Source organism: Mauremys reevesii, linkage group 2 (genome assembly GCF_016161935.1).
Source record: "Mauremys reevesii isolate NIE-2019 linkage group 2, ASM1616193v1, whole genome shotgun sequence".
NCBI lineage: Eukaryota > Metazoa > Chordata > Testudines > Geoemydidae > Mauremys > Mauremys reevesii.
Window position 1 is genome coordinate 259,845,221 of NC_052624.1, and position 18,700 is coordinate 259,863,920.

The 18,700-nt window shown below is 38.6% G+C and overlaps 1 long non-coding RNA gene across 1 annotated transcript in view; it reads right to left on the reverse strand.

Annotated features, from left to right (window-relative positions):
* Window positions 1–947: 947 nt before the first annotated feature.
* Window positions 948–18,700, reverse strand: part of LOC120396509 — a 61,415-nt gene continuing 43,662 nt past the window's right edge. Inside the window, exons 3-5 of the long non-coding RNA XR_005593188.1 lie at window positions 6,264–6,432; window positions 5,956–6,105; window positions 948–1,236 (exon numbers count right to left, since the gene is read on the reverse strand). This is a non-coding gene — a long non-coding RNA (uncharacterized LOC120396509). The remainder of the gene's footprint in view (window positions 1,237–5,955; window positions 6,106–6,263; window positions 6,433–18,700) is intronic.

The window sequence follows — 18,700 nt, forward strand, 5'->3', positions numbered from 1 at the left end:
AATTGTGAGAATTACTTAGACACCTACCTAACCATGCACAAAACAGCTGAGGGGAGAGGGTCTCCCTCATAATCCTTAGCCAGTGGTTAGTATATTCACCTAGGATGTGGGGATTCACCCCAGTTCAATTCCCCCTCTGCTTGATAAGGAAAAGGGATTTAATCCAGTATTTCCCACCTTGCATGTGAATGCCCTAACCACTAGACTACAGACTGATTATCCCTCTCTCTCTGGATTAGCACTTAATTACAGTGGACTGGCTTCAACACATGTCCCATAGCAGAATCTCCCACATGCCAGGGGTTAAGGCACTCACATGAAACATAGGGAACCCCCCTTGAAATCCCATTTCCTCAAGAGGCAAAGATGGGAATTGAAGCTGGGTGGGTAGTCTGTAAGGGTGGGCTAAATGTTATAAGGGCAGCCTCTGCCTCCTCCTTTTCTTCCCCACCCCTGATTCCTGTAGAGATACACATGCTCTGAGCACGCCCCCCCTTGCCCAGGCGAGATAGGTGGGGGAACATCTATCTTTTTCAGGTTGCAGGATTGCACTGGAGCTAAGTTTTCCTTGCTAGCAGTGCACATGCTCAGAGACAGAGACTTAGGCACCTAGAGAACTTTAACACCAACATTTTGGCACCGAGTGGTGGCAACCAAATGGGCTTTTTTAAATGAGTGCAGTGATGCCTAAAATCCCCGTGTAAAGACCAGATTTAGGCTCCTAAATCCCTTTGTGGATTTGGCCCTAAAATATCATCTTCTCAATATTCATGTCCCTCCTTAAAATGCATGTCTTCCATGATGCCTGAAGTGAACCAAATTCAGGTTATATATGTTGGTAAGCACATTGTCAGTAATGATCAAATAAATGATACGAAGGCTTTCAATTATATTTCCAAATTTTCAGCTTTAAGCCAAGACTTGCTTATTGGATTTGTCCTTTACAATGTTGTCTCATCTCCAGCAACACCTGTTGCCAAATGCATGGGTTATAGAAGACGTTTGTCCAACCAACTTATTTTATTTGGTTCAATATATTTCAAGTGGGAAAGTTTTCACATAACTAGGTGCTTGCAAGCAGGGACAGAGATTTTACAGCCCATATTTTCATCTCTGAAAACTGCTCTAGCATTCCAAACTTTCTGAAATTGCAAAATATTTAACTTGATGAGAGATTTCATTTTGTAGTTCAAAGATTGTGGTGGTGGTGTTGCAAATGTGGTGGCTTCCGTTCATCTGAAAATATGAATAGATAATAAATTTTAATGTGAAAAGGTGTTTTAGAATAGATTTCATCTCATTTAAATAAATGATTTTATTGCAAGTTGTAACAACTGGCCCTTTTTTAGATGATACTGGGAAAGAATAAGATTTCCTTGCACAAAACTAAAAATGTCATCAGATGGTCATATCTGTTTAGCCATAAGTGATATTTTAGTCCTTCATTGCTGACATCTCTTTAGGTCAGTGGCTTTCTGTAATATTCTGTAAATAAATATTCCTTTCCTTGTTTCGAATACTATGGAATGATTTGCAAAGCCCTTCTCATTGGAGTTTATGAATTGTTTGCTAAAAGAACCCAATTTCTTTGAATATCTCTGTAATTCTTATCTGCCTGCTGAATAGTTTGTATGAATAAATTTTAACCTACATATTGTTAGTGGACTGTTCACTTTAGCTATTCACCTTTCATTATTTCATTGGGGGGTTGTGTGATTGGTCATCTGTGTCATGTGGTAACATTTTCACTGTCTGATTGGACAAACTTTTAAGAGAGCAGAATAATAAATGCAAATAGGGGGAAATGACTCATGCATATCTTGTATACATATTCAATAACAATGAACCAAATTGTTTTTATCTGTGAATTGTTTTTTGGTATTATTCAATCAATCACTTTGCTGGTAAAAAACTTTGGAATATAAGAGCATAACAGAAATGCTAAACAAATTAAAATATACCAAGCCAGCAAAGCATCATCAATTTTTTTCTTTTAATTACGAAATATAGTCTTTGACCTTCCATTTACCTTTAATTTCAAAATCATCTGTTACTCTCATTGAGTCTACAGGAGGTTCTGCTCAGTTTGCATATCCTCTTCTTTTTCACTGTGACATGTAGTTTGTAAAGGTGCCTAATGCATGGTACCTACTTTACTTTCATAATTAATGTCTTATAAGCTTCAGGTCATGGTCTTCTTTTGGTTATATTGGCTGGTGCTGCTCTGTTAAAATTGTCTACTGTTTTACAAAAAGCCCTATCCTGCAAGGTGCTGAATACCTCTTGTACTGTACTGAATATCCTTTGCTCTTATTATAGGCCACAATTCAGCAAGATATTTGTGCCTAACTTTAAGTTGAAGCCAATGAGACTACTCATGCTTAAAGTTAGGTATGGCCTTAAGTGCTTTGATCAATTAGGGTCATGGGCATTAGGATTTGAGAGTGCTCAGCACCTTGCACGTGGTACTGAACACACTGCAAAAATCAAGTCCTGAAACATGTTCAATCTCCAACCTTCTGTTTCTTTTTAAGGTTCTGGAGAAAGCTATTGCATTATATAGATTCTGTCTAACTGTCTATTTTCATCTGTCTATAGTATCTTTAGGTGCATATAATCTCTGTACTTAATCCACCAATATATGGTGAAATCTGCCTGCTTTACATATACACAGTCATTTATTTTCTCCTCATTCTTGGGATTACTTCAGGATTTGGTGTGGGAAAAGCAGCTCCTGAAATTTTTGGTTCATTTGTTCAGTCTGATGTCAAACCAGCACTACAATTAACAGAACTACTGCTTAAAAGACTCTTTGTCCACTGGCACATATTATGTTACTCTCTTGGCACTGGAAGAGATGGTTGTTCTCAAAAATGCAATTTTTCAAAACCATAGATAGTGTGCTAAGTAGTATATTTTAATTAATACAATGCAATTCATATTTACCTTGTTTCCAGAGTGAGAAAATTCTACATTTTCAATTGCTGAAGAGCCATAATAACTATGTAGTAGTCACATATCAATAAAAAAACAGTACTTCTGTAACCAATGCTTTGATTTATTGGTCATTAAACCAGTGTGTAGTGCAACAAAAAAAAATCTTATTTAACTCATTCAAACTATAGTAAAAATTAATAATTACATACTCTTACACTGAACACTAGCTCAGCTAAAGGAAGAAATAAATCCTTTTTTAATGCTATCTACTTTCTGCCACTGCAGAAACACCAAGTTTGGGTTCACAGAGAATTGAAAGCAGAACTTTTTCTGGCATTCAGTAGGAAAGGTTGTTTGTATCTCCTTTGGTTATTAGGGTGTCTAGATTCATCAAGTGTAATAATACATGTTGAACGTTTTAAAGATGTGTTTTCATTTTGCCATGGAAGTATAAAATGACATTTAATGACTTTCATCTTGCAGATTTTATATTTGTACTTTGGTTAAATAATAAGCTATGATCAGACTGTGTAATCATGGCTGTTACTGAAATTTAAATGGGATATGAGAAATCTGCCACTGTCCCTATTTTGAACTGCTTGATAGGGCTATTTGGAAAGGTCAGTGAAACATCTGCCTGTGTCTCCATTGTAAACAAGTCTGCTACTACAAAGATGCTAACATGCTACATTACTGGAAATGTGCCAGGACAAATTCTGCTGGTGTAAATCTGTGATAACTTCTTTTGCTTGAGTGGAATTATTCCAGATTTACATCAACATCTCAGAGCAGAATTAGCCCATAACATGTAAAAATCTTTCCTGATATTTGGGGGATGGAAGGGGAGAATGCCTAAAGTTGCAAGCTGTTAATTTTTGAGAAACTTAGTGATCCTACATAAAAAATCAGATTTTCTTGCAAGGCTTTGTGCCTGTTTAAATGCAATTACTGGGGAGGTTGAAGGATTTCTACACCAAAATTCCATTGAGTGGTTCTTCTGTAATGAAAAAGGTATAAGGGGAAATGTAAAAGTTTTGGTATATGAGACTGTTTGTAAATTAGGGAAGGTCAGAGAGCTCAGAGCATTGATCCTGTGCAAAAGGAAGATACACATATGGAACTAAACGACTAGAGGCATACTTGTTTGTAAGAAGGTTTCTCTTTTTTGAGGGTTCAGTGCTGCTGGGGTTGTTACTCAGCAAACTGTAAACTATAAACAGTGGTGTTGGTGCATCCCTTGCTGAATTTAAAATATTCAAACATTACTTGAACCTAGTCCAATGACAATACATTATCTTTAATTTAGAACTGGACTATAGCCAGCAGTATTATGTTTATACACACACTGCTTAGTGTGGGGGAAAGGACCCCCGCCCCCATTTGCCTAGGCTTTTGTTTGTTGACCTGGGCCTGCCTTGTAACTAACAGGCCCAAAGCCTGAACCAAACTGGCTGTGTCCCATGACTGCGGGGGGGGGGGGGGGGGGAAGAGGGTCATGCTGGAAAGCCCCAGCAACAGGGAAGATTTGCAAGATATGTGTGCCGCTTATGAAATGTAATAACTGCTAGTGTAAAGCAATTATCTGTAATAAGCTCTAAGTGTCCTTCTAACCCTCCCCAAATCATGTGGTAAGGCCCGGTAGGGACAGTTGGGTAAGATAATACCCATAAAAGGCAAAGGTATAACCACACTGGGAAGTACCAAGAGGGACCCTAACCCGAATTGCAGCCACACAAGGGGAGAATTGGGAAAGAACACTGGAAAGTACCCAAAGACCCTAACTCTGTAATTCCTAATAAGGTTGTTGTTGCTCAAGTGTGTGAAATGTTATTCCTAATATGGCTATCATTACTTAACCATGTGTAATTTGTTTGCGGTTTTAAGCTTTAAAAAGGTCTCCGTGAGCTTGTATCGGGGGTGCAGTATCAAAGCTGCTACTCCCCAACGCATTAGTGTGTGTTCAATAAACGGGCCTCAGGTTTGAGTCTCTGATCAAATTATTGCCAGGGTGGCTTTTTCCATGACATTAGTCTGCTACTGTCTTGATGCCACAAGACACAGACATCATAAATTCTAGAAATTCAGTGTCCGAAGGCTCAGCAAAAACTGTGCTGCCTGATCTATCATAACAGTAATTGCAGAGGGTATGGTGATTGTTCTACCTGGTTTTAGGCAGACCTAAGATCAGTCAGAGTAACCAAATTGCCTGCCTCTTAATCTATGTACTCAGCAGCTGCAGACTGTGCAGTCTGCTTCAGAAACTCAGTGTTGCAGCAGACATTGGGATCTCATGAAGAAATAAGGCTGTCATGGCTCCCTTTTGTTGTTCCTTTCCTTGCTCAAGTCAGAAGACAATGGCATGCCACTGTATACATAGAGAATACCAATATAAATTAGAGGGCCAGATGCTGACATTCTTATTCAAAGGGTAAAAAGTTGAGTAAAGTTCTACTCAGTATGAGTAAGAGTGTCAGAATGTGGCACCAAATTAGAACTAGAGTGGATAATTCTGATTGTGTTTTAAATAGCAGAATCTGAATAGAAACCTGTAAAAGTCATTGGACTCTAATACACTGATTAATAATCATTTGTACTGCTGTGACACCCAAAAGCCTCAGTCAGGAGTTTGTACAGGACCCATTGAACAGATCTCATTGCACTATGTGCCAACAACAGCACAAGTAGATGCAGTTCCTGCCTCCAAGAGTTTATATCTGACTAGAAACAATATGTAATTAGTGAGTTTGACAAACAATAGGAAAGAAGAGGAAAGAATTAGGAAGGAAGACAATACAAAAATGAGATCATGTGGTTACATAGGTTAGTTATTGGACTTGATGGTTACAAATGATTGAAAGCTGTTGCTAAAACAAACAAACAAGTAAATATCAGCTGTCCTGAATGTTGCACCACCTACCCATCTTAAAGTGATGTTGAAGCTGGCTGATGCTTTATGACCAATATTTTGTATGAAATCAAGGATATCTAGTACTGACAGAGAGAACTGAGGACACTTACCTAGAATGCAGATCTGAGGGATGATGTGGAAAAAGTTTCCAAGAAGGTTTTTCCTCAGTCTAGATATTCTCTTCATATTAGCATCAGTGTAACAGTTGTACACATCAGAATTGGTCCCTGAAGACACTAAAAATTATGGTGTACAAATACCTTAATGGGAGGAAAATAGCAAGTATTACAGGGCCCTTTAATCTAGTGTAGAAAGTCATAACAAAAACAAATAGCTGGAAGTTAAAACCAGGCAGATTCAAATTACAGAGGAGACCCACATTTTTAAGTGAGGGCAATTAACCATCAGACGGAATTACCAAGGGAAGTGGTGTGTATTCTCCATCTCTTGAAGTCTTCACATGAAGTCGGGATGCCTTTCTGGAAGTTACACTTTAGATAGATAACAAGGGTAATATGGATGAAATTCTATAGGCTCTGTTATGAAGCTTGGACTAGAGAAGATATGGTTTCTTCTGGTCTTAAAATCTATGAAAAATACAGATGAACAGAAGTTGGTTTATCCTGTTTTCTCTGGAAACTATACCATTTTGTTCCTTTAGATCTTAAGCCCTTTAGGATTAAGAACCTCTTGAGAGATGCTGGGTGCCCATAATTGCCACTGAAGTCAGAACCTTCTAGAATTAGGCCCTAAATGAATAAGAAAATAGAGCTTCCATCTGCACTTAGTTTATAGGTTTTGCCTGTGAGAACCTCAAGGTACATATAAATTGCAACTTAAAAATACACAGTTGGGATTTATCAACTGTCAGCATGAAAGACTCTTTCCAATCTCCAAAACAAGACCTTCCTCCTACTCAGTTCCCTTACTCCTAAACTTCCACCTCTTCTGAGGTGGTCAGAGAAAATGGATAAGCCTTGTAACATGATCAAGATATCAGCAAACTCAGATTTATTTATACCAAAGGATGAGCAAATTCCAGATTCAATGGCCATCCCACTGAGAATGGAAAATATGTTTTACTGAACATGAGTTCAAGGGAACAGATTGTAGAAACCTTTTATGATACCTCAAATGGAAGATTATGAATGACAATTGAGCTGTTAAAGAAATAAAGGTCCCATTTCCATGCAGTGTGCTTGATAACAGTGTATGTGGGAAGACTGAAGGTTTCATTAATAAATACATTAAATCAAAATGCAATTGTTTTTAAACAGAGCATTTTCTAAAATGTGCTATAATGCAGCAGTACTGTCCCCCTTTAGAGCCTCTAAATAAAAGGTTAGAAACACATTGATAAACATTTTCAAAATATATCAGTTTGGTACATAATTAAATTTGTTATCTCCTCTTTTCCCAAAGAGACCCAATGGTGCATGCAATGGAATGTATCAGAAAAAAGAAGAAGGGGCATGCACATATGGTAACAGGCCCTGCACAATGCCTTTACTTAGTGCTCAAGATATAGTCTCATTCATTCCTAGATGTGCTTCCTTCAAAACAAGACTGAAACATGTATTGGTAGGTCAATGTGTGGGATGCTTCAAGTGCTGAATGTCTGCTCTGTGGAATAATAATGGATTGCAGTATTTACTGTTGTTATAATACTGGACCTAGTGACACATTTCAGTTTTATTTAATCTATTTTCTTATAAGCTTTGTAGCATATAATACTGTATTACCATATGTATCTTTTGAATAGCAGTAATGCAATTGTAACTTTGTAACTCTGATTATTTTACCATTTACTTACTATTTCATTGACTTTAATAAAAAGTCTTTAAGGCTACATCTGCCTCAGTGTGAGCTTCCTGTCATACCCCCGAGAGTCCTTTATAAATTCTGTGGAGCCTGATTTGGGACTAGAACTTACCTTCTGATCAAACAGACTGGGGGGCCTAAAACCCATACCAATTAATATTAATAACTATTATTAATTAACTTAAATTAAAAATAAAAATCAAATTAATATTATTAGTACACTGTAAATCAGGCTACAACTTCTTCACACAACACACCATCAACCTGTGGAACTCTTTGCCAGGGGATGTTGTGAAGGCCAAAACTGTAGGTGGGTTCAAAAAAGAATTAGAAAAGTTCATGGAGGATAGGTCCATCAATGGTTATTAGCTAACATGGTCAGGAATGCAACCCCATGGTCTGGATGTCCCTAAGCTTCTTATTGCCAGATGATGGAATTGGATGACAGGGGATGGATTACTTGATAACTGGCCTGTTCCGGTCATTCCTCTTGAAGTATCTGGCATTGGCCACTGTCCAAAAACTGAATACTGGGCTAGATGGACCATTGGTTTGATCCAGTATGGCTGTTCTTATGCAAATATGTCTCAGATAGGCTGAGTTAACACTGCTCTGGAACAGCCTTTCACTTTGGAACTTCCTGACATTTGTGTGTTTACATTCTTGCTCTGAAAGAGTAGGTATCATGGTTTACTCCACTCCTTCACCAGCCCCTCATAACTTTCCGATATATAGGGTGTGCCAAATACATACTGGGAGAAGTATGGCTGGAATGTCTGTGCTCTAGTGATCCCTGGCCAGTCTCATACCCACACTGTTACTAGCTGACAATTAAGGGAAGGCCTGAGGCTGATCTAAATGATATAAGTGTCTGAATCAGCCCTTAGCGTCCCAAATTGTTGGAAGAGTGTAAAGAAGTCATTCAGACCCTTCCCCTCTCACACCCCCGTACCCCTATCTCCTCAGCAGGTGAGGATCTTGTCCTGTATGTTTAAATTAACACAGTGCTTGACAAAGATCCTGCATTAACAACACTGAAGACTGAAGTCCACTGTTTATCCACAGAACAGGAAACAGCAATTCAAACTCCATACACTGGAACACATTGTTAGCGCAACCTTTTTCCAGAGATATCACATGTAGGAGTGAGTGGGAAATACATACTGTTTGCCCATTCACTTTTGTTCACCATGAACCTATTCTGGATATGACTGGGTATCTGGAGGTAAGAGGCTCCATAGTCCATTATCAAGTCCTCTTAATTATTTAGTCCACATGTTCATTATTTTAAAACAAAATTAAATTAACCACAAACAAGTAAAAACAAATTAGGTGACATTAAGGTTGTGATTTTAACTTCCAGAATCAAGGGAAGTGATAAGGCAAAAGGCACCATATACCCTTCAATATCAAGGCACAATTAGGCACCACTGTAATGATTTTTTTCTGTGCCTCATTTTGTGAATGCATTGAAAGACATATGGTACATCCTAAGTGCATTTCTTTGCTTCTCTGAATTTGTGTGTGACTACAACAGATATTTCAATATGTAGTTATTAAAATGATCGGTTACTTTGAATGTCATTAATATAGTGCTGATTCAGTGGGCTAATCAATACAAACAGGAGGACCTGGTAATTTCTTGTTGATTTTAAGAAAAATACTACATCCTGTGGGCTATCAATTTGACATGCCTGGCATAATAACCATAGGTGCAACGCAAGAAAAATAAATTCAATTAGTATGCACTAAATAGCTCCCAAGGGAAAAGGATGATTGTACATAGTATATATGTGGACTTTAACATTTTAAAGATATGTCTATATCCCTGTATGCACTCAGTACATGGTATACATTTATGCACATATACACACACAGAGCTGGCTATATACATATATGACTGAGATGGATGGTTATCAAAAACTGAAGCAAGCAAATGCTAGTAATAAGCTAGTGGATTTTATGACATTCTTTTAAAAAAAGTATAAAAGTCATTTGTACTCAGCAGTTAAATTACACTTAACTCCTAATAAACTACTGCCACTGGAAGTACATTTATAGGGATTCTTTGGACTGTATACAAGGTTATTTCTACTTTTAAGCAAGGTGTTTTTAAGGGCCCTGGAGACTAATATTTGTAATTCCAATTCTCTAAAACTGAATCTCACTTTCTTATATTGGTATCAGTGGTAGTTTAAGAGTTGAGGGTTGCAAGCATGTAGGAAAGTCAGTCTAGATAAGAGACAATGGGGAAAAAAGATTGTACATGGGGTTAAATCTTAAAAGGAAAAGATAAAAAAATCTGCTTATAAGAACCATCAGATTTGAACATGTCAATATGGATGACGTCTTCTGGCTGAATAAAAGTACTATGGCAGTGGGCTAGTTTAGAGACAGCTGGTATTTTTGTATATTCTTCTGTGGGAGTTAGCATTCTACCTGTTTCAATATACACATGTTTTGTACTTGAAGTTGTGTACAAAACTCCCATTGACTTCAGTGAGTGTTTGGCATGCAGTGTGAAATTCATCCCAGTGCATAGGGCCAGCACATGGTCCTGAATACCACCTTGCACCACTGAAGTTTATGTTAAAAGCTGTAATGGTGATTAAGTGGCTTGTAGCGCTTTACATGGTCTCTCTGCACTGGTGTATATTTTTCCCACTGAGTAGTTAAGGGTTAGGATGTGCAAGCTGAATGGGATATTTATGTTTACATGGAGGAGTATTTAAATGTATTAGGACATAAGAGTGTCTTAATACCGTAATGACACGCATATCAGAGCAAGATCTTTTACCTCAGCATGTGCTTGAACTTTGAAAAATAAAGTTATAGCACAGAAAATATGTATATTGTACCCCAAACAATCAACTTATTTTTAAAGAATATTAAGTTAGCAGAGTGACTCAAAATCAGGAAATGGCAATGTTAAAATTGCTCATATAGTCCTAAAACTCTACCCCATTGACTATACTCATTACAAAACAAGGCCAGAACCTCAACTGGTGTCAGCTGGCATAGCCCCACTGAAGTCAATCCTGAGTCTTTAATTTTCAATGGTAACACCGGGTAAGCTTTTAATGGTATCTCTGCTTGATTAACTTTCACTTGAGAGGATTGATCAATTTAAATATTTGGGCATATGGTTGGCTCTCTAGCTTAATTTTAAAAATCAATATAGAAAAAGGTCATGAGTAGATACAGGATGATTTATCATAAAAGAGAACTGTATGTCTCTTCAGTTGCATAGAAAAACAGATTTCCAGGCTCTGCTTCCAATACTGGCTATATCAACAAACTCTTATTCTACTGCACCTTGATGTTATCTCAGAAAGTTTGACACAGCTTGTACTCTCCTCTGAAGATGTGTGCTGTGACGTACATATCCCAGTAATTTATACAGAGAAATGGGTTGATTCCTCCCAGTATGGAAGAACAAGGGACCAGATCCACAAAGATACCTATGTGCCACTGACCTCAAAAGCACTATTCAGCAATTGTCTAATCTCATAGGTGTCTAGCTCCCTGCCCTGCCAAAGGCCTAAACTTTGACACTACCCCATAGCGAATGAGCTGATAAGAGTCCCCACTGAAGCCAAAGCCCCAGAGGCCCTGAAGCAAGATTCTCAAGCTAGTGTTCGCCAGTCTATCCCGTATTGGGTCCCACACAGAAAACAGCCAGAGCAAGTAAGTCCTGTGTGTATATAGTGATTAGGGCACTCACGTAGCCCGTGGGAGACCCAATTCCAAATCCCTGCTATGCTTGATTTGAAGGAGAGACTTGAAGTTGTGTGTCCTACAACCCACATAAGTTCCCACCAGGCTACTGATTATAATGAGCTGGGGTACCCTCACTTCCTGCTGGTGCAGCTGTTCTACTTTGAATTAAATATTGATTGAGCCAGCGAGAACAAAAGAGCAACTGACTCCACAGCCCAGTATTTCATGCACTCACCGGGAATATGGGACACCCAAGTTCAAGACCCTACTCCAAATAATATTTAATTACTTAAACAAAGTGGAATAGCTTAAAGAGGAGACATTGAGAGACAGACCTCAAAATACCTAATAGGCTGGTGGCTTGGGGAGTCACCTAGAACGTAGGACACTTCACTTCAAATCTCTGCTCCATATCAAGCATACCAGAGTTTTGAAAACAGGTTTTCTACAGCCCCGGTCAGCATCCTAACCACCAGACTTTTGGGTATGCTCTTTCTCTGTGTCATTTCTTTCTCCTGTCTCTGTGTTTTTTTCAAAGAGATCATCTGCTAGGGCACCAGCTGATCTGGCTTAGGCTCCTATATTCAGGAGATGGTTCAAAGCCAAGAATCCCATCCTGAGATAGGTGCCTTCCTCTGGCCTGTCACTCAGGTGACAGAGGCCAAGATCAATGGGAGTTAGGCACTTAAGTACCTTTGGGAATACTGGCATAATTCTTGCCCTTTCCTCTTCATTCGTCACTATTTTAGGCAAATCCCTGCTCATGGATTTGTGAATCTCTTTCTTAGACATCTGCCTCTTCCCATGTACTGTATGCATAAATCAGGGCTGAGGATTCCTATAGGTGGCAGAGCATCCAACAACACTGAGCATTGTAAGTACCTTTGCAGATGTAGCCTGAAGTGTTTTACATGCCTAAACATTGATTTGGCATCTAGTCACATAGTTATTGAGCTCAATCATCTTGAAATTCTTCTCCACTGCCGTCAAGAAATGCAGAAAGATTGAGCTGAACCAAAACCCAGGATCCAAAATCCCCTAAACATTGCAGAAGCTGGAGAATTCAACCCCCAGTCTGGATCCAAATATTGTGGCTGGCTCTTAGCCCAATAATGGACTAAGCCAAAACCTCCACATACACAAAAACATACATTTTATGGGATTAAAATCTAGATTCTAGGTCTGAATTTTGTGGCTAAAGCACCTCTTTAATTATTTAGAAAAAATGTTTTTCATGGGGGACATTTAGTTCTAATTGTGTTATGGATTCTGAGTGGTCAGGGAAATCTGGACTCCAACTGGAGATGATATTCTTCTGGGGAAAGCATGGAGTCAGACCTGGAGGGGAAAGATGTTGAGGAAAGAGGTAGGATTCAACATGCACAAGGGGTTTCCAGACAAAATAATGCTGGCTGGGTCAGATGATCTAGTGGTTCCCCTTAAATGGTTGTTGAGGTAGTGATTATATGAGGGAGCAGCCAGCTGGCACCCTCATGAAGGACCAAGATCAGAGTAGAGCAATGTTTCTCAAACTGGGGTCCAGGGACCCCTGGGAATCCACGAGGGTACTCTGGGGTCCGCGGACACCACTGATCAACTCCTCCTCCTCTCTCCCTCAACTCCTCCCCTGCCCTACCAGCACCTCCTGCATGCTGGGGAACAGCTGTTCAGAGGTGTGCAGGAGGCACTGGGAGGGAGGGGGAGAAGCGGGGGCAGAGCATGCTCAGGGTACAGGGTGGAAAGAGGCGAGGAAGAGGAGGGAAAAGGGTGGAGCTGGGGTGGGAAGAGGTGGGGTGGGACCTTCAGGGAAGGGGTGGAGTGGGTGCGGGGCCTGGGGCTCAGTGGGATGACTTGGGGGTCCACAAAATTTTTTAAATAAAAAAGGGGGGGTCTTTGAGTTGCTAAAGTTTGAGAACCGCTGGAGGAGAGAATTATGCTCCCCTTCCTCGCAGAATTCTGTAACAGGGAGAGGGTCAGGATACTGGAGTATGGTTATAGAACTGGTCTAATTTCTACTTATAGGCATTCTCTTCCCTGGTCTTCTTTGGCTGTTCACCTCAGGCTCACATTATACCTTCCCTTCATACCCTCCTCCTTTCTCTTCTCACCTGCTGTGTCCCGCTTAACCCTCTTTCTTCTTATCTTTCCATTTAGCTAACTAACTAACCATGTCCCACCAAAAAAAAATGATCTACTATGATGTTTGCAGCCTTTGTTTGCTCTGCTTGTTTGTTATACAAGGTAGAGGAAGGGGTATCTTTCTTGTCTCTTAGATTGTAAATTCTTTTGGGCTAGGACTATCCACTCTATATTTCTAAATAGTCTAGACCAATGGGGACCTGTTCTCAGCTGGTTCCTAGACACTATCATAAAAAACATGATTATCATTATTAATTATACTTCCTAGTGCAGATATTGGTCTTTTCTAGCTGTTGGATCCTGGCATGTGGCACCGTGGGTTCAAACACCTCCAGGGTTGCAGGGAGAGTGTTGGATCTGGAGTTCTGGCTCAGGCCTATCTGTAAACTAAAGCTGCACTGTAAAGGGACACTTACCTCGTGAGTGCCTCCAAGTGACTGGGAGTGGTACTGCAGTTTTTTCTCACCCCTGTTGGCTGCCAGCCAACCATGGTGGGTCTTAGGTGGCTTGGCCCTTTGACCAAGTCACAAAGTCTGAATGAACCCCTTCTGGGGTATTAAAGAGTCCAGTAAATAAACAGTCTCTTTGCACTTGCTAGGAGCTTCAGCCTGGCTCAGGTCCCTTTAAATTCAGCTTTTTGTTCAGGCCCCCAGATAAGCCCTATCCCCTTCTTGGGGTTTATGCCACTTTACTTGTGGCTATAGGGGAACATAGCCCAAACACTACTCTAGGTTCCAGTCCAGGTACATTGCACACAGTAGCCAGATAGTGCTCAACACCAATTCTTCACTGCTATTTCCCTGGGCCTCTTCCTGACAGGCCCTTTTATCTCCAGCCTATCTCAGGCCCAGCATCCTCAGGTCCTTCTTTCTGCACTCACAGCTATGTCAGATCAGTTCAGACAGCCATGAACACTGATTCACTGTCAAGCCCCTATACACAGAGAGGAGCCCACTTCTCCACTCCTTTGGTTCCAGCCAGCAACTGAATAGCTATACCCAGGCAGTTACATTTATCTGCACCAGTAGGGCCCTGATTGTATGTTGCTAGCCTCTCTAGTCTTTGGAGGACTAGATCTCTATGGTTTCCAAAATGTCTTTTCCAGAGAGTCTTCTCTAGGCAAGCCTGGAACCAATTTGCTGCTTTTTTCTACTCAGCTCACTGCTTCTTAGGACAGGATGTAGTAGGACCACAGGGCCTCAGCCATGAGCTACAATGGCTGAATACACCCCATTATATTCACCGTTTGTTTCTTGTATAGAACTATATGCAACCAATTGCAGAATGGCTTCTTTTTTAAGGCATTTTCAGTTGGTTTTGTCATTTACCATCATACTGCAAAACATTATCAGAAACATAGTTTGAAGTCCAAAAGGATTATTTTTTCATTTTTTTAGCAGTGAAGAAGCCAGTGGCTGTATCTTAGAGGGCTGTGTAGTGTAGCAAGGGAGGATAAATGTAAACACCTGTGACCCTGGTGCAAAAGCTGATAAGAGACCAAGTGACGGTACCAAGACATTAAATTGCATGTAGTCTACCTTCCCATAGATATAGATATTACAAACAGAAAATGCAAGAATCAGGAAAAGGCAAATTTGGATATGAAGTGACCCCAGCTAATAATGTGAAAATATAAACAGAATTCTAGTGAGAACAACAAATTAAGCACCTGGAGTACCCCTATACACAGCCCCTAGGTTGATGCCAACAGAGTTGGAAGTCAGTAACAAAATTAGCATGTTACAAATATAACAAAAATGTGATCTTTTCAAAGTGACTATTGTTTTAAAATGTCATTGCAAGTAATTAATATTACCAGAGCATTTATGGTATTGCTTTAACTTGTGTGTTCTAGCCCTTTTCTTTGCCCTGTGTCTATCTTGTCTATTTAGATTATAAACTCTTTGGAACAGGGACTATCTGCTATTCTGTGTTTCTCTAATGTCTAGATCAATTGGGACCCGATTTTTGATTAATGCTTAGGCACTACCACAATAAACATGATTATAAATACTACTACTACTTAGTATATACTAAATGTTTTACTACCTGGTTCATAAGGTGTAAGACATATCATGATCTGGAAATATCATGAATATTATGGTAAGATTGTCTGCTTGCTAAAGCATAACGGTAATGATTTCACACAAATGGCCAGTGAACTATTTTAGTGAAAATATATGTTGGAGTAATGCCTGTTTAGGGTTTAATTATCTGGGTTGTATTTTCTTTAATTAATTTTAGCTTTCATGATACGTGCCAGATTGACAGTTCTGGAAAGCAGTCTTTTGTTTATCTACTCAACAGTTGAGCAGCTGTGAAAGCCTCACCAATATGTCTGGATGCAAATGAATTCAGTCTCTGAACTTTGATGGAATTTAGAGTCTGTACCAAGATCTGAATTTTCTAGCTGGGCCCTTTTTGTATAATGGACTAACTCTGAAACCTTGAATGTGAACACTTCTGAAATTTAAGAGGTAGAATATTTCAAAATCTGGAACTGAATACAAATTTTGTTGCAGGGGACCATTTCTAGTCACTGCCATTGTTGTAATTTATGAGTAAGGTCATTCTTTTAAGTAAGCCAAGTTAACACTGTGACATATGACAAATACAAACTTTCCTTATTTCAGCATTTGAGGTGCTCCTCTTTTTCCTTGGATTCTTTGTGTTGGAATGTGGTTTTCCTACCAGGTTCTTAAATCTCTGATTATTATCAAAACCTTATTCTGTCTCATTCCTAACTGTTCATCGTGTAGTTTCTTTGTCTCTTTTCTTCTTGCCTGCAAAGCTGTTATAGTTGCCCATGAAGATGCCAGGGCAGATTATTTGACATTTAGCAGTTGTCTTGGTTTTCACACTGTTCTTTCACATCCGTTTTTTAATGGCTATTCAGTGGTAAATGAACCTGAATGATCCTCAGTTTGTATCTTGTATTGATTTTCATGATGACTTGGCAAATTTCACCAAGTGTAGTACTTCTAAATCATTGACATTCTCAGCTATAAAGTTGTTGATATGTTCTTCTTTTGTCTGATACGTGATAGGAGGCTTGTCTGTAATTTAAGAAGTCTGTCTTTTTGACATTTCACTTCACTCCATCCAACACTTCTTTTCATTTTTCATATTATAATTGTAATTCTAATTTATTAGCTCCAAGCAGACTTTCCGTGTTTTATGTATTCACAAGGACAAATATCTCAGGCAGCCTGTCAAAACCCTTCAGTTGTTAGTTGTGATGTTTCTATTAAAATTACTGTTGTTAAAAAATAAAAAAGAGAAAGAGAGAGAGAGAGATATAAAATACTTCCTTTTGATTTAAAAGTAGATTCCAGATCTGTTTTGTTTGTATAGCATCTAGCATAATAGGGTCCTGGTCCATGTCTGGGAATCCTAAGCACTACTGCAATACAAATATATCATCATAGGAAATTAGAATGAAAGTTTTGTCCTATGTTTAGCAAAGAAGGATGGTCTAGTGGTTAGAGACCAGGACTTAAGAGACTTGTTATGACTTAGTGCCTTAGTTCCCCATTTTAAAATGGGGTAAGTGTTCTTTCTTACTTTGCAGGGGTGTTGTGATTATAGATATATTAAAGATTGTGAAAGGCTCAGGTTTTCCATTAGTGGGAGTCATTTAAGTACATTAGATAGATTTATATATTTGGAGATGGAAACTGTATATATTCAGATGAGTGAATGTTTCTGTTTCATGAATTCTTATTGTATGTAGTTGATCATAGGTTCCCTTTTTATCTGTTCAGACATATTTTAAAAAAGAAACTTTTTTGTTTTCAATCCTCTTTTCCCCAAAACACAATTTTAAAAAATACACAACATTAATAGAAGGGTACTTTCAAAGCACTTATTACAAAGTGCTTAAAATTCAACAGTCTCACATTTCCAAGAATATCAGCCTTACATGCTTACATTTTTCCTGCTTCATATTCATCTTAAATATTACTCATCACAGTCCAGCAGGCTGCTTAAATTGTATGCCAGTCAGACACTTTGGCACCTTCAGTTTTAAAGCATTATGCTTTTAGGTAGTTAACTGACTCTTAACAGAAATGTTTCTTATTGAATACTTATGCAAGTACAAATTGCTTAAGAAGACTACTAGGACCCAAAGTGCTATAATAGAACTATCACAGTAGCAGTAGTTTATCATATTAAATCTGTGAAATTAGTTCTAGTCTATATTTGTATCAAATTAACACTCTCCCATCAACCACACCATCCCCTGCACTGGCTCAGCTGCACTGGCTGGTGCACTGCAGGGAAAGAGGGTTGTAAGGGGAGAGATGTGGACCATAAGGGGAGAGAGGGGAGCATAAAGGGATATCTTACTTCCCCTTTGAACCTCTGTGTGCCCTGGGTCACAATACAGCCCTGATATAGTAAAAAGAAAAACACAGAGAAAAAATACACTTAGGTTTAATTTGGCATAGATAACATTACAACCTGGCACCACAGATGTAGAGTTTACCTTATGTGGTTCAAGCAATAAATCTATATATTCATAATAAAATCCCCAACTGATTTTGATCAATAGAAAATTCTAGGCCAATGGCCCAAGAGTCTTCCATTAATTAAAATATTATTGGTGAATTCTGATAATTTTTATAAACAAGACATCCAACTATCATGTAATAGTTCATCACATAGCCTATATCTAAGTCCCTTCATATTCAGTTTAAACCAATTTTTTACCAAAAATCTCCTGGGTTTTACAAAAAGTATGATTAATTTTTTTCCGATTTTCTGTCATTCAAATATATTAAAAATAACTTGTTTTTATTAGGAAAATACAATACATTGTATGAGATATATATATTACGATAGTACATTCATCTGGGTGTGTATGCAAAGCTGCCTATTGGAGTAAGTCTATATATTAGTCTAGAAGATACACACAATAAACAAACATTTCAGAACATGAGGAAATATTCAAAAGTTTAAAAAAAAACAATAGCAGGAGAAAAGGATGAAGTTGAATGTATGTGCTGCAAACAGTGTGGCCCAATTATTAAATGTAAATATGTATAGGTTAATAGTTCCAAGTCTACGACAAAAACTACTTATTCAAATGAAGTTTTATTTGGGGATTAAAGATATATTATTTTCTTAAACTCAGAAGTGGCATTGTGTTTTGAGTTCTGTTTTAGTTCTGCA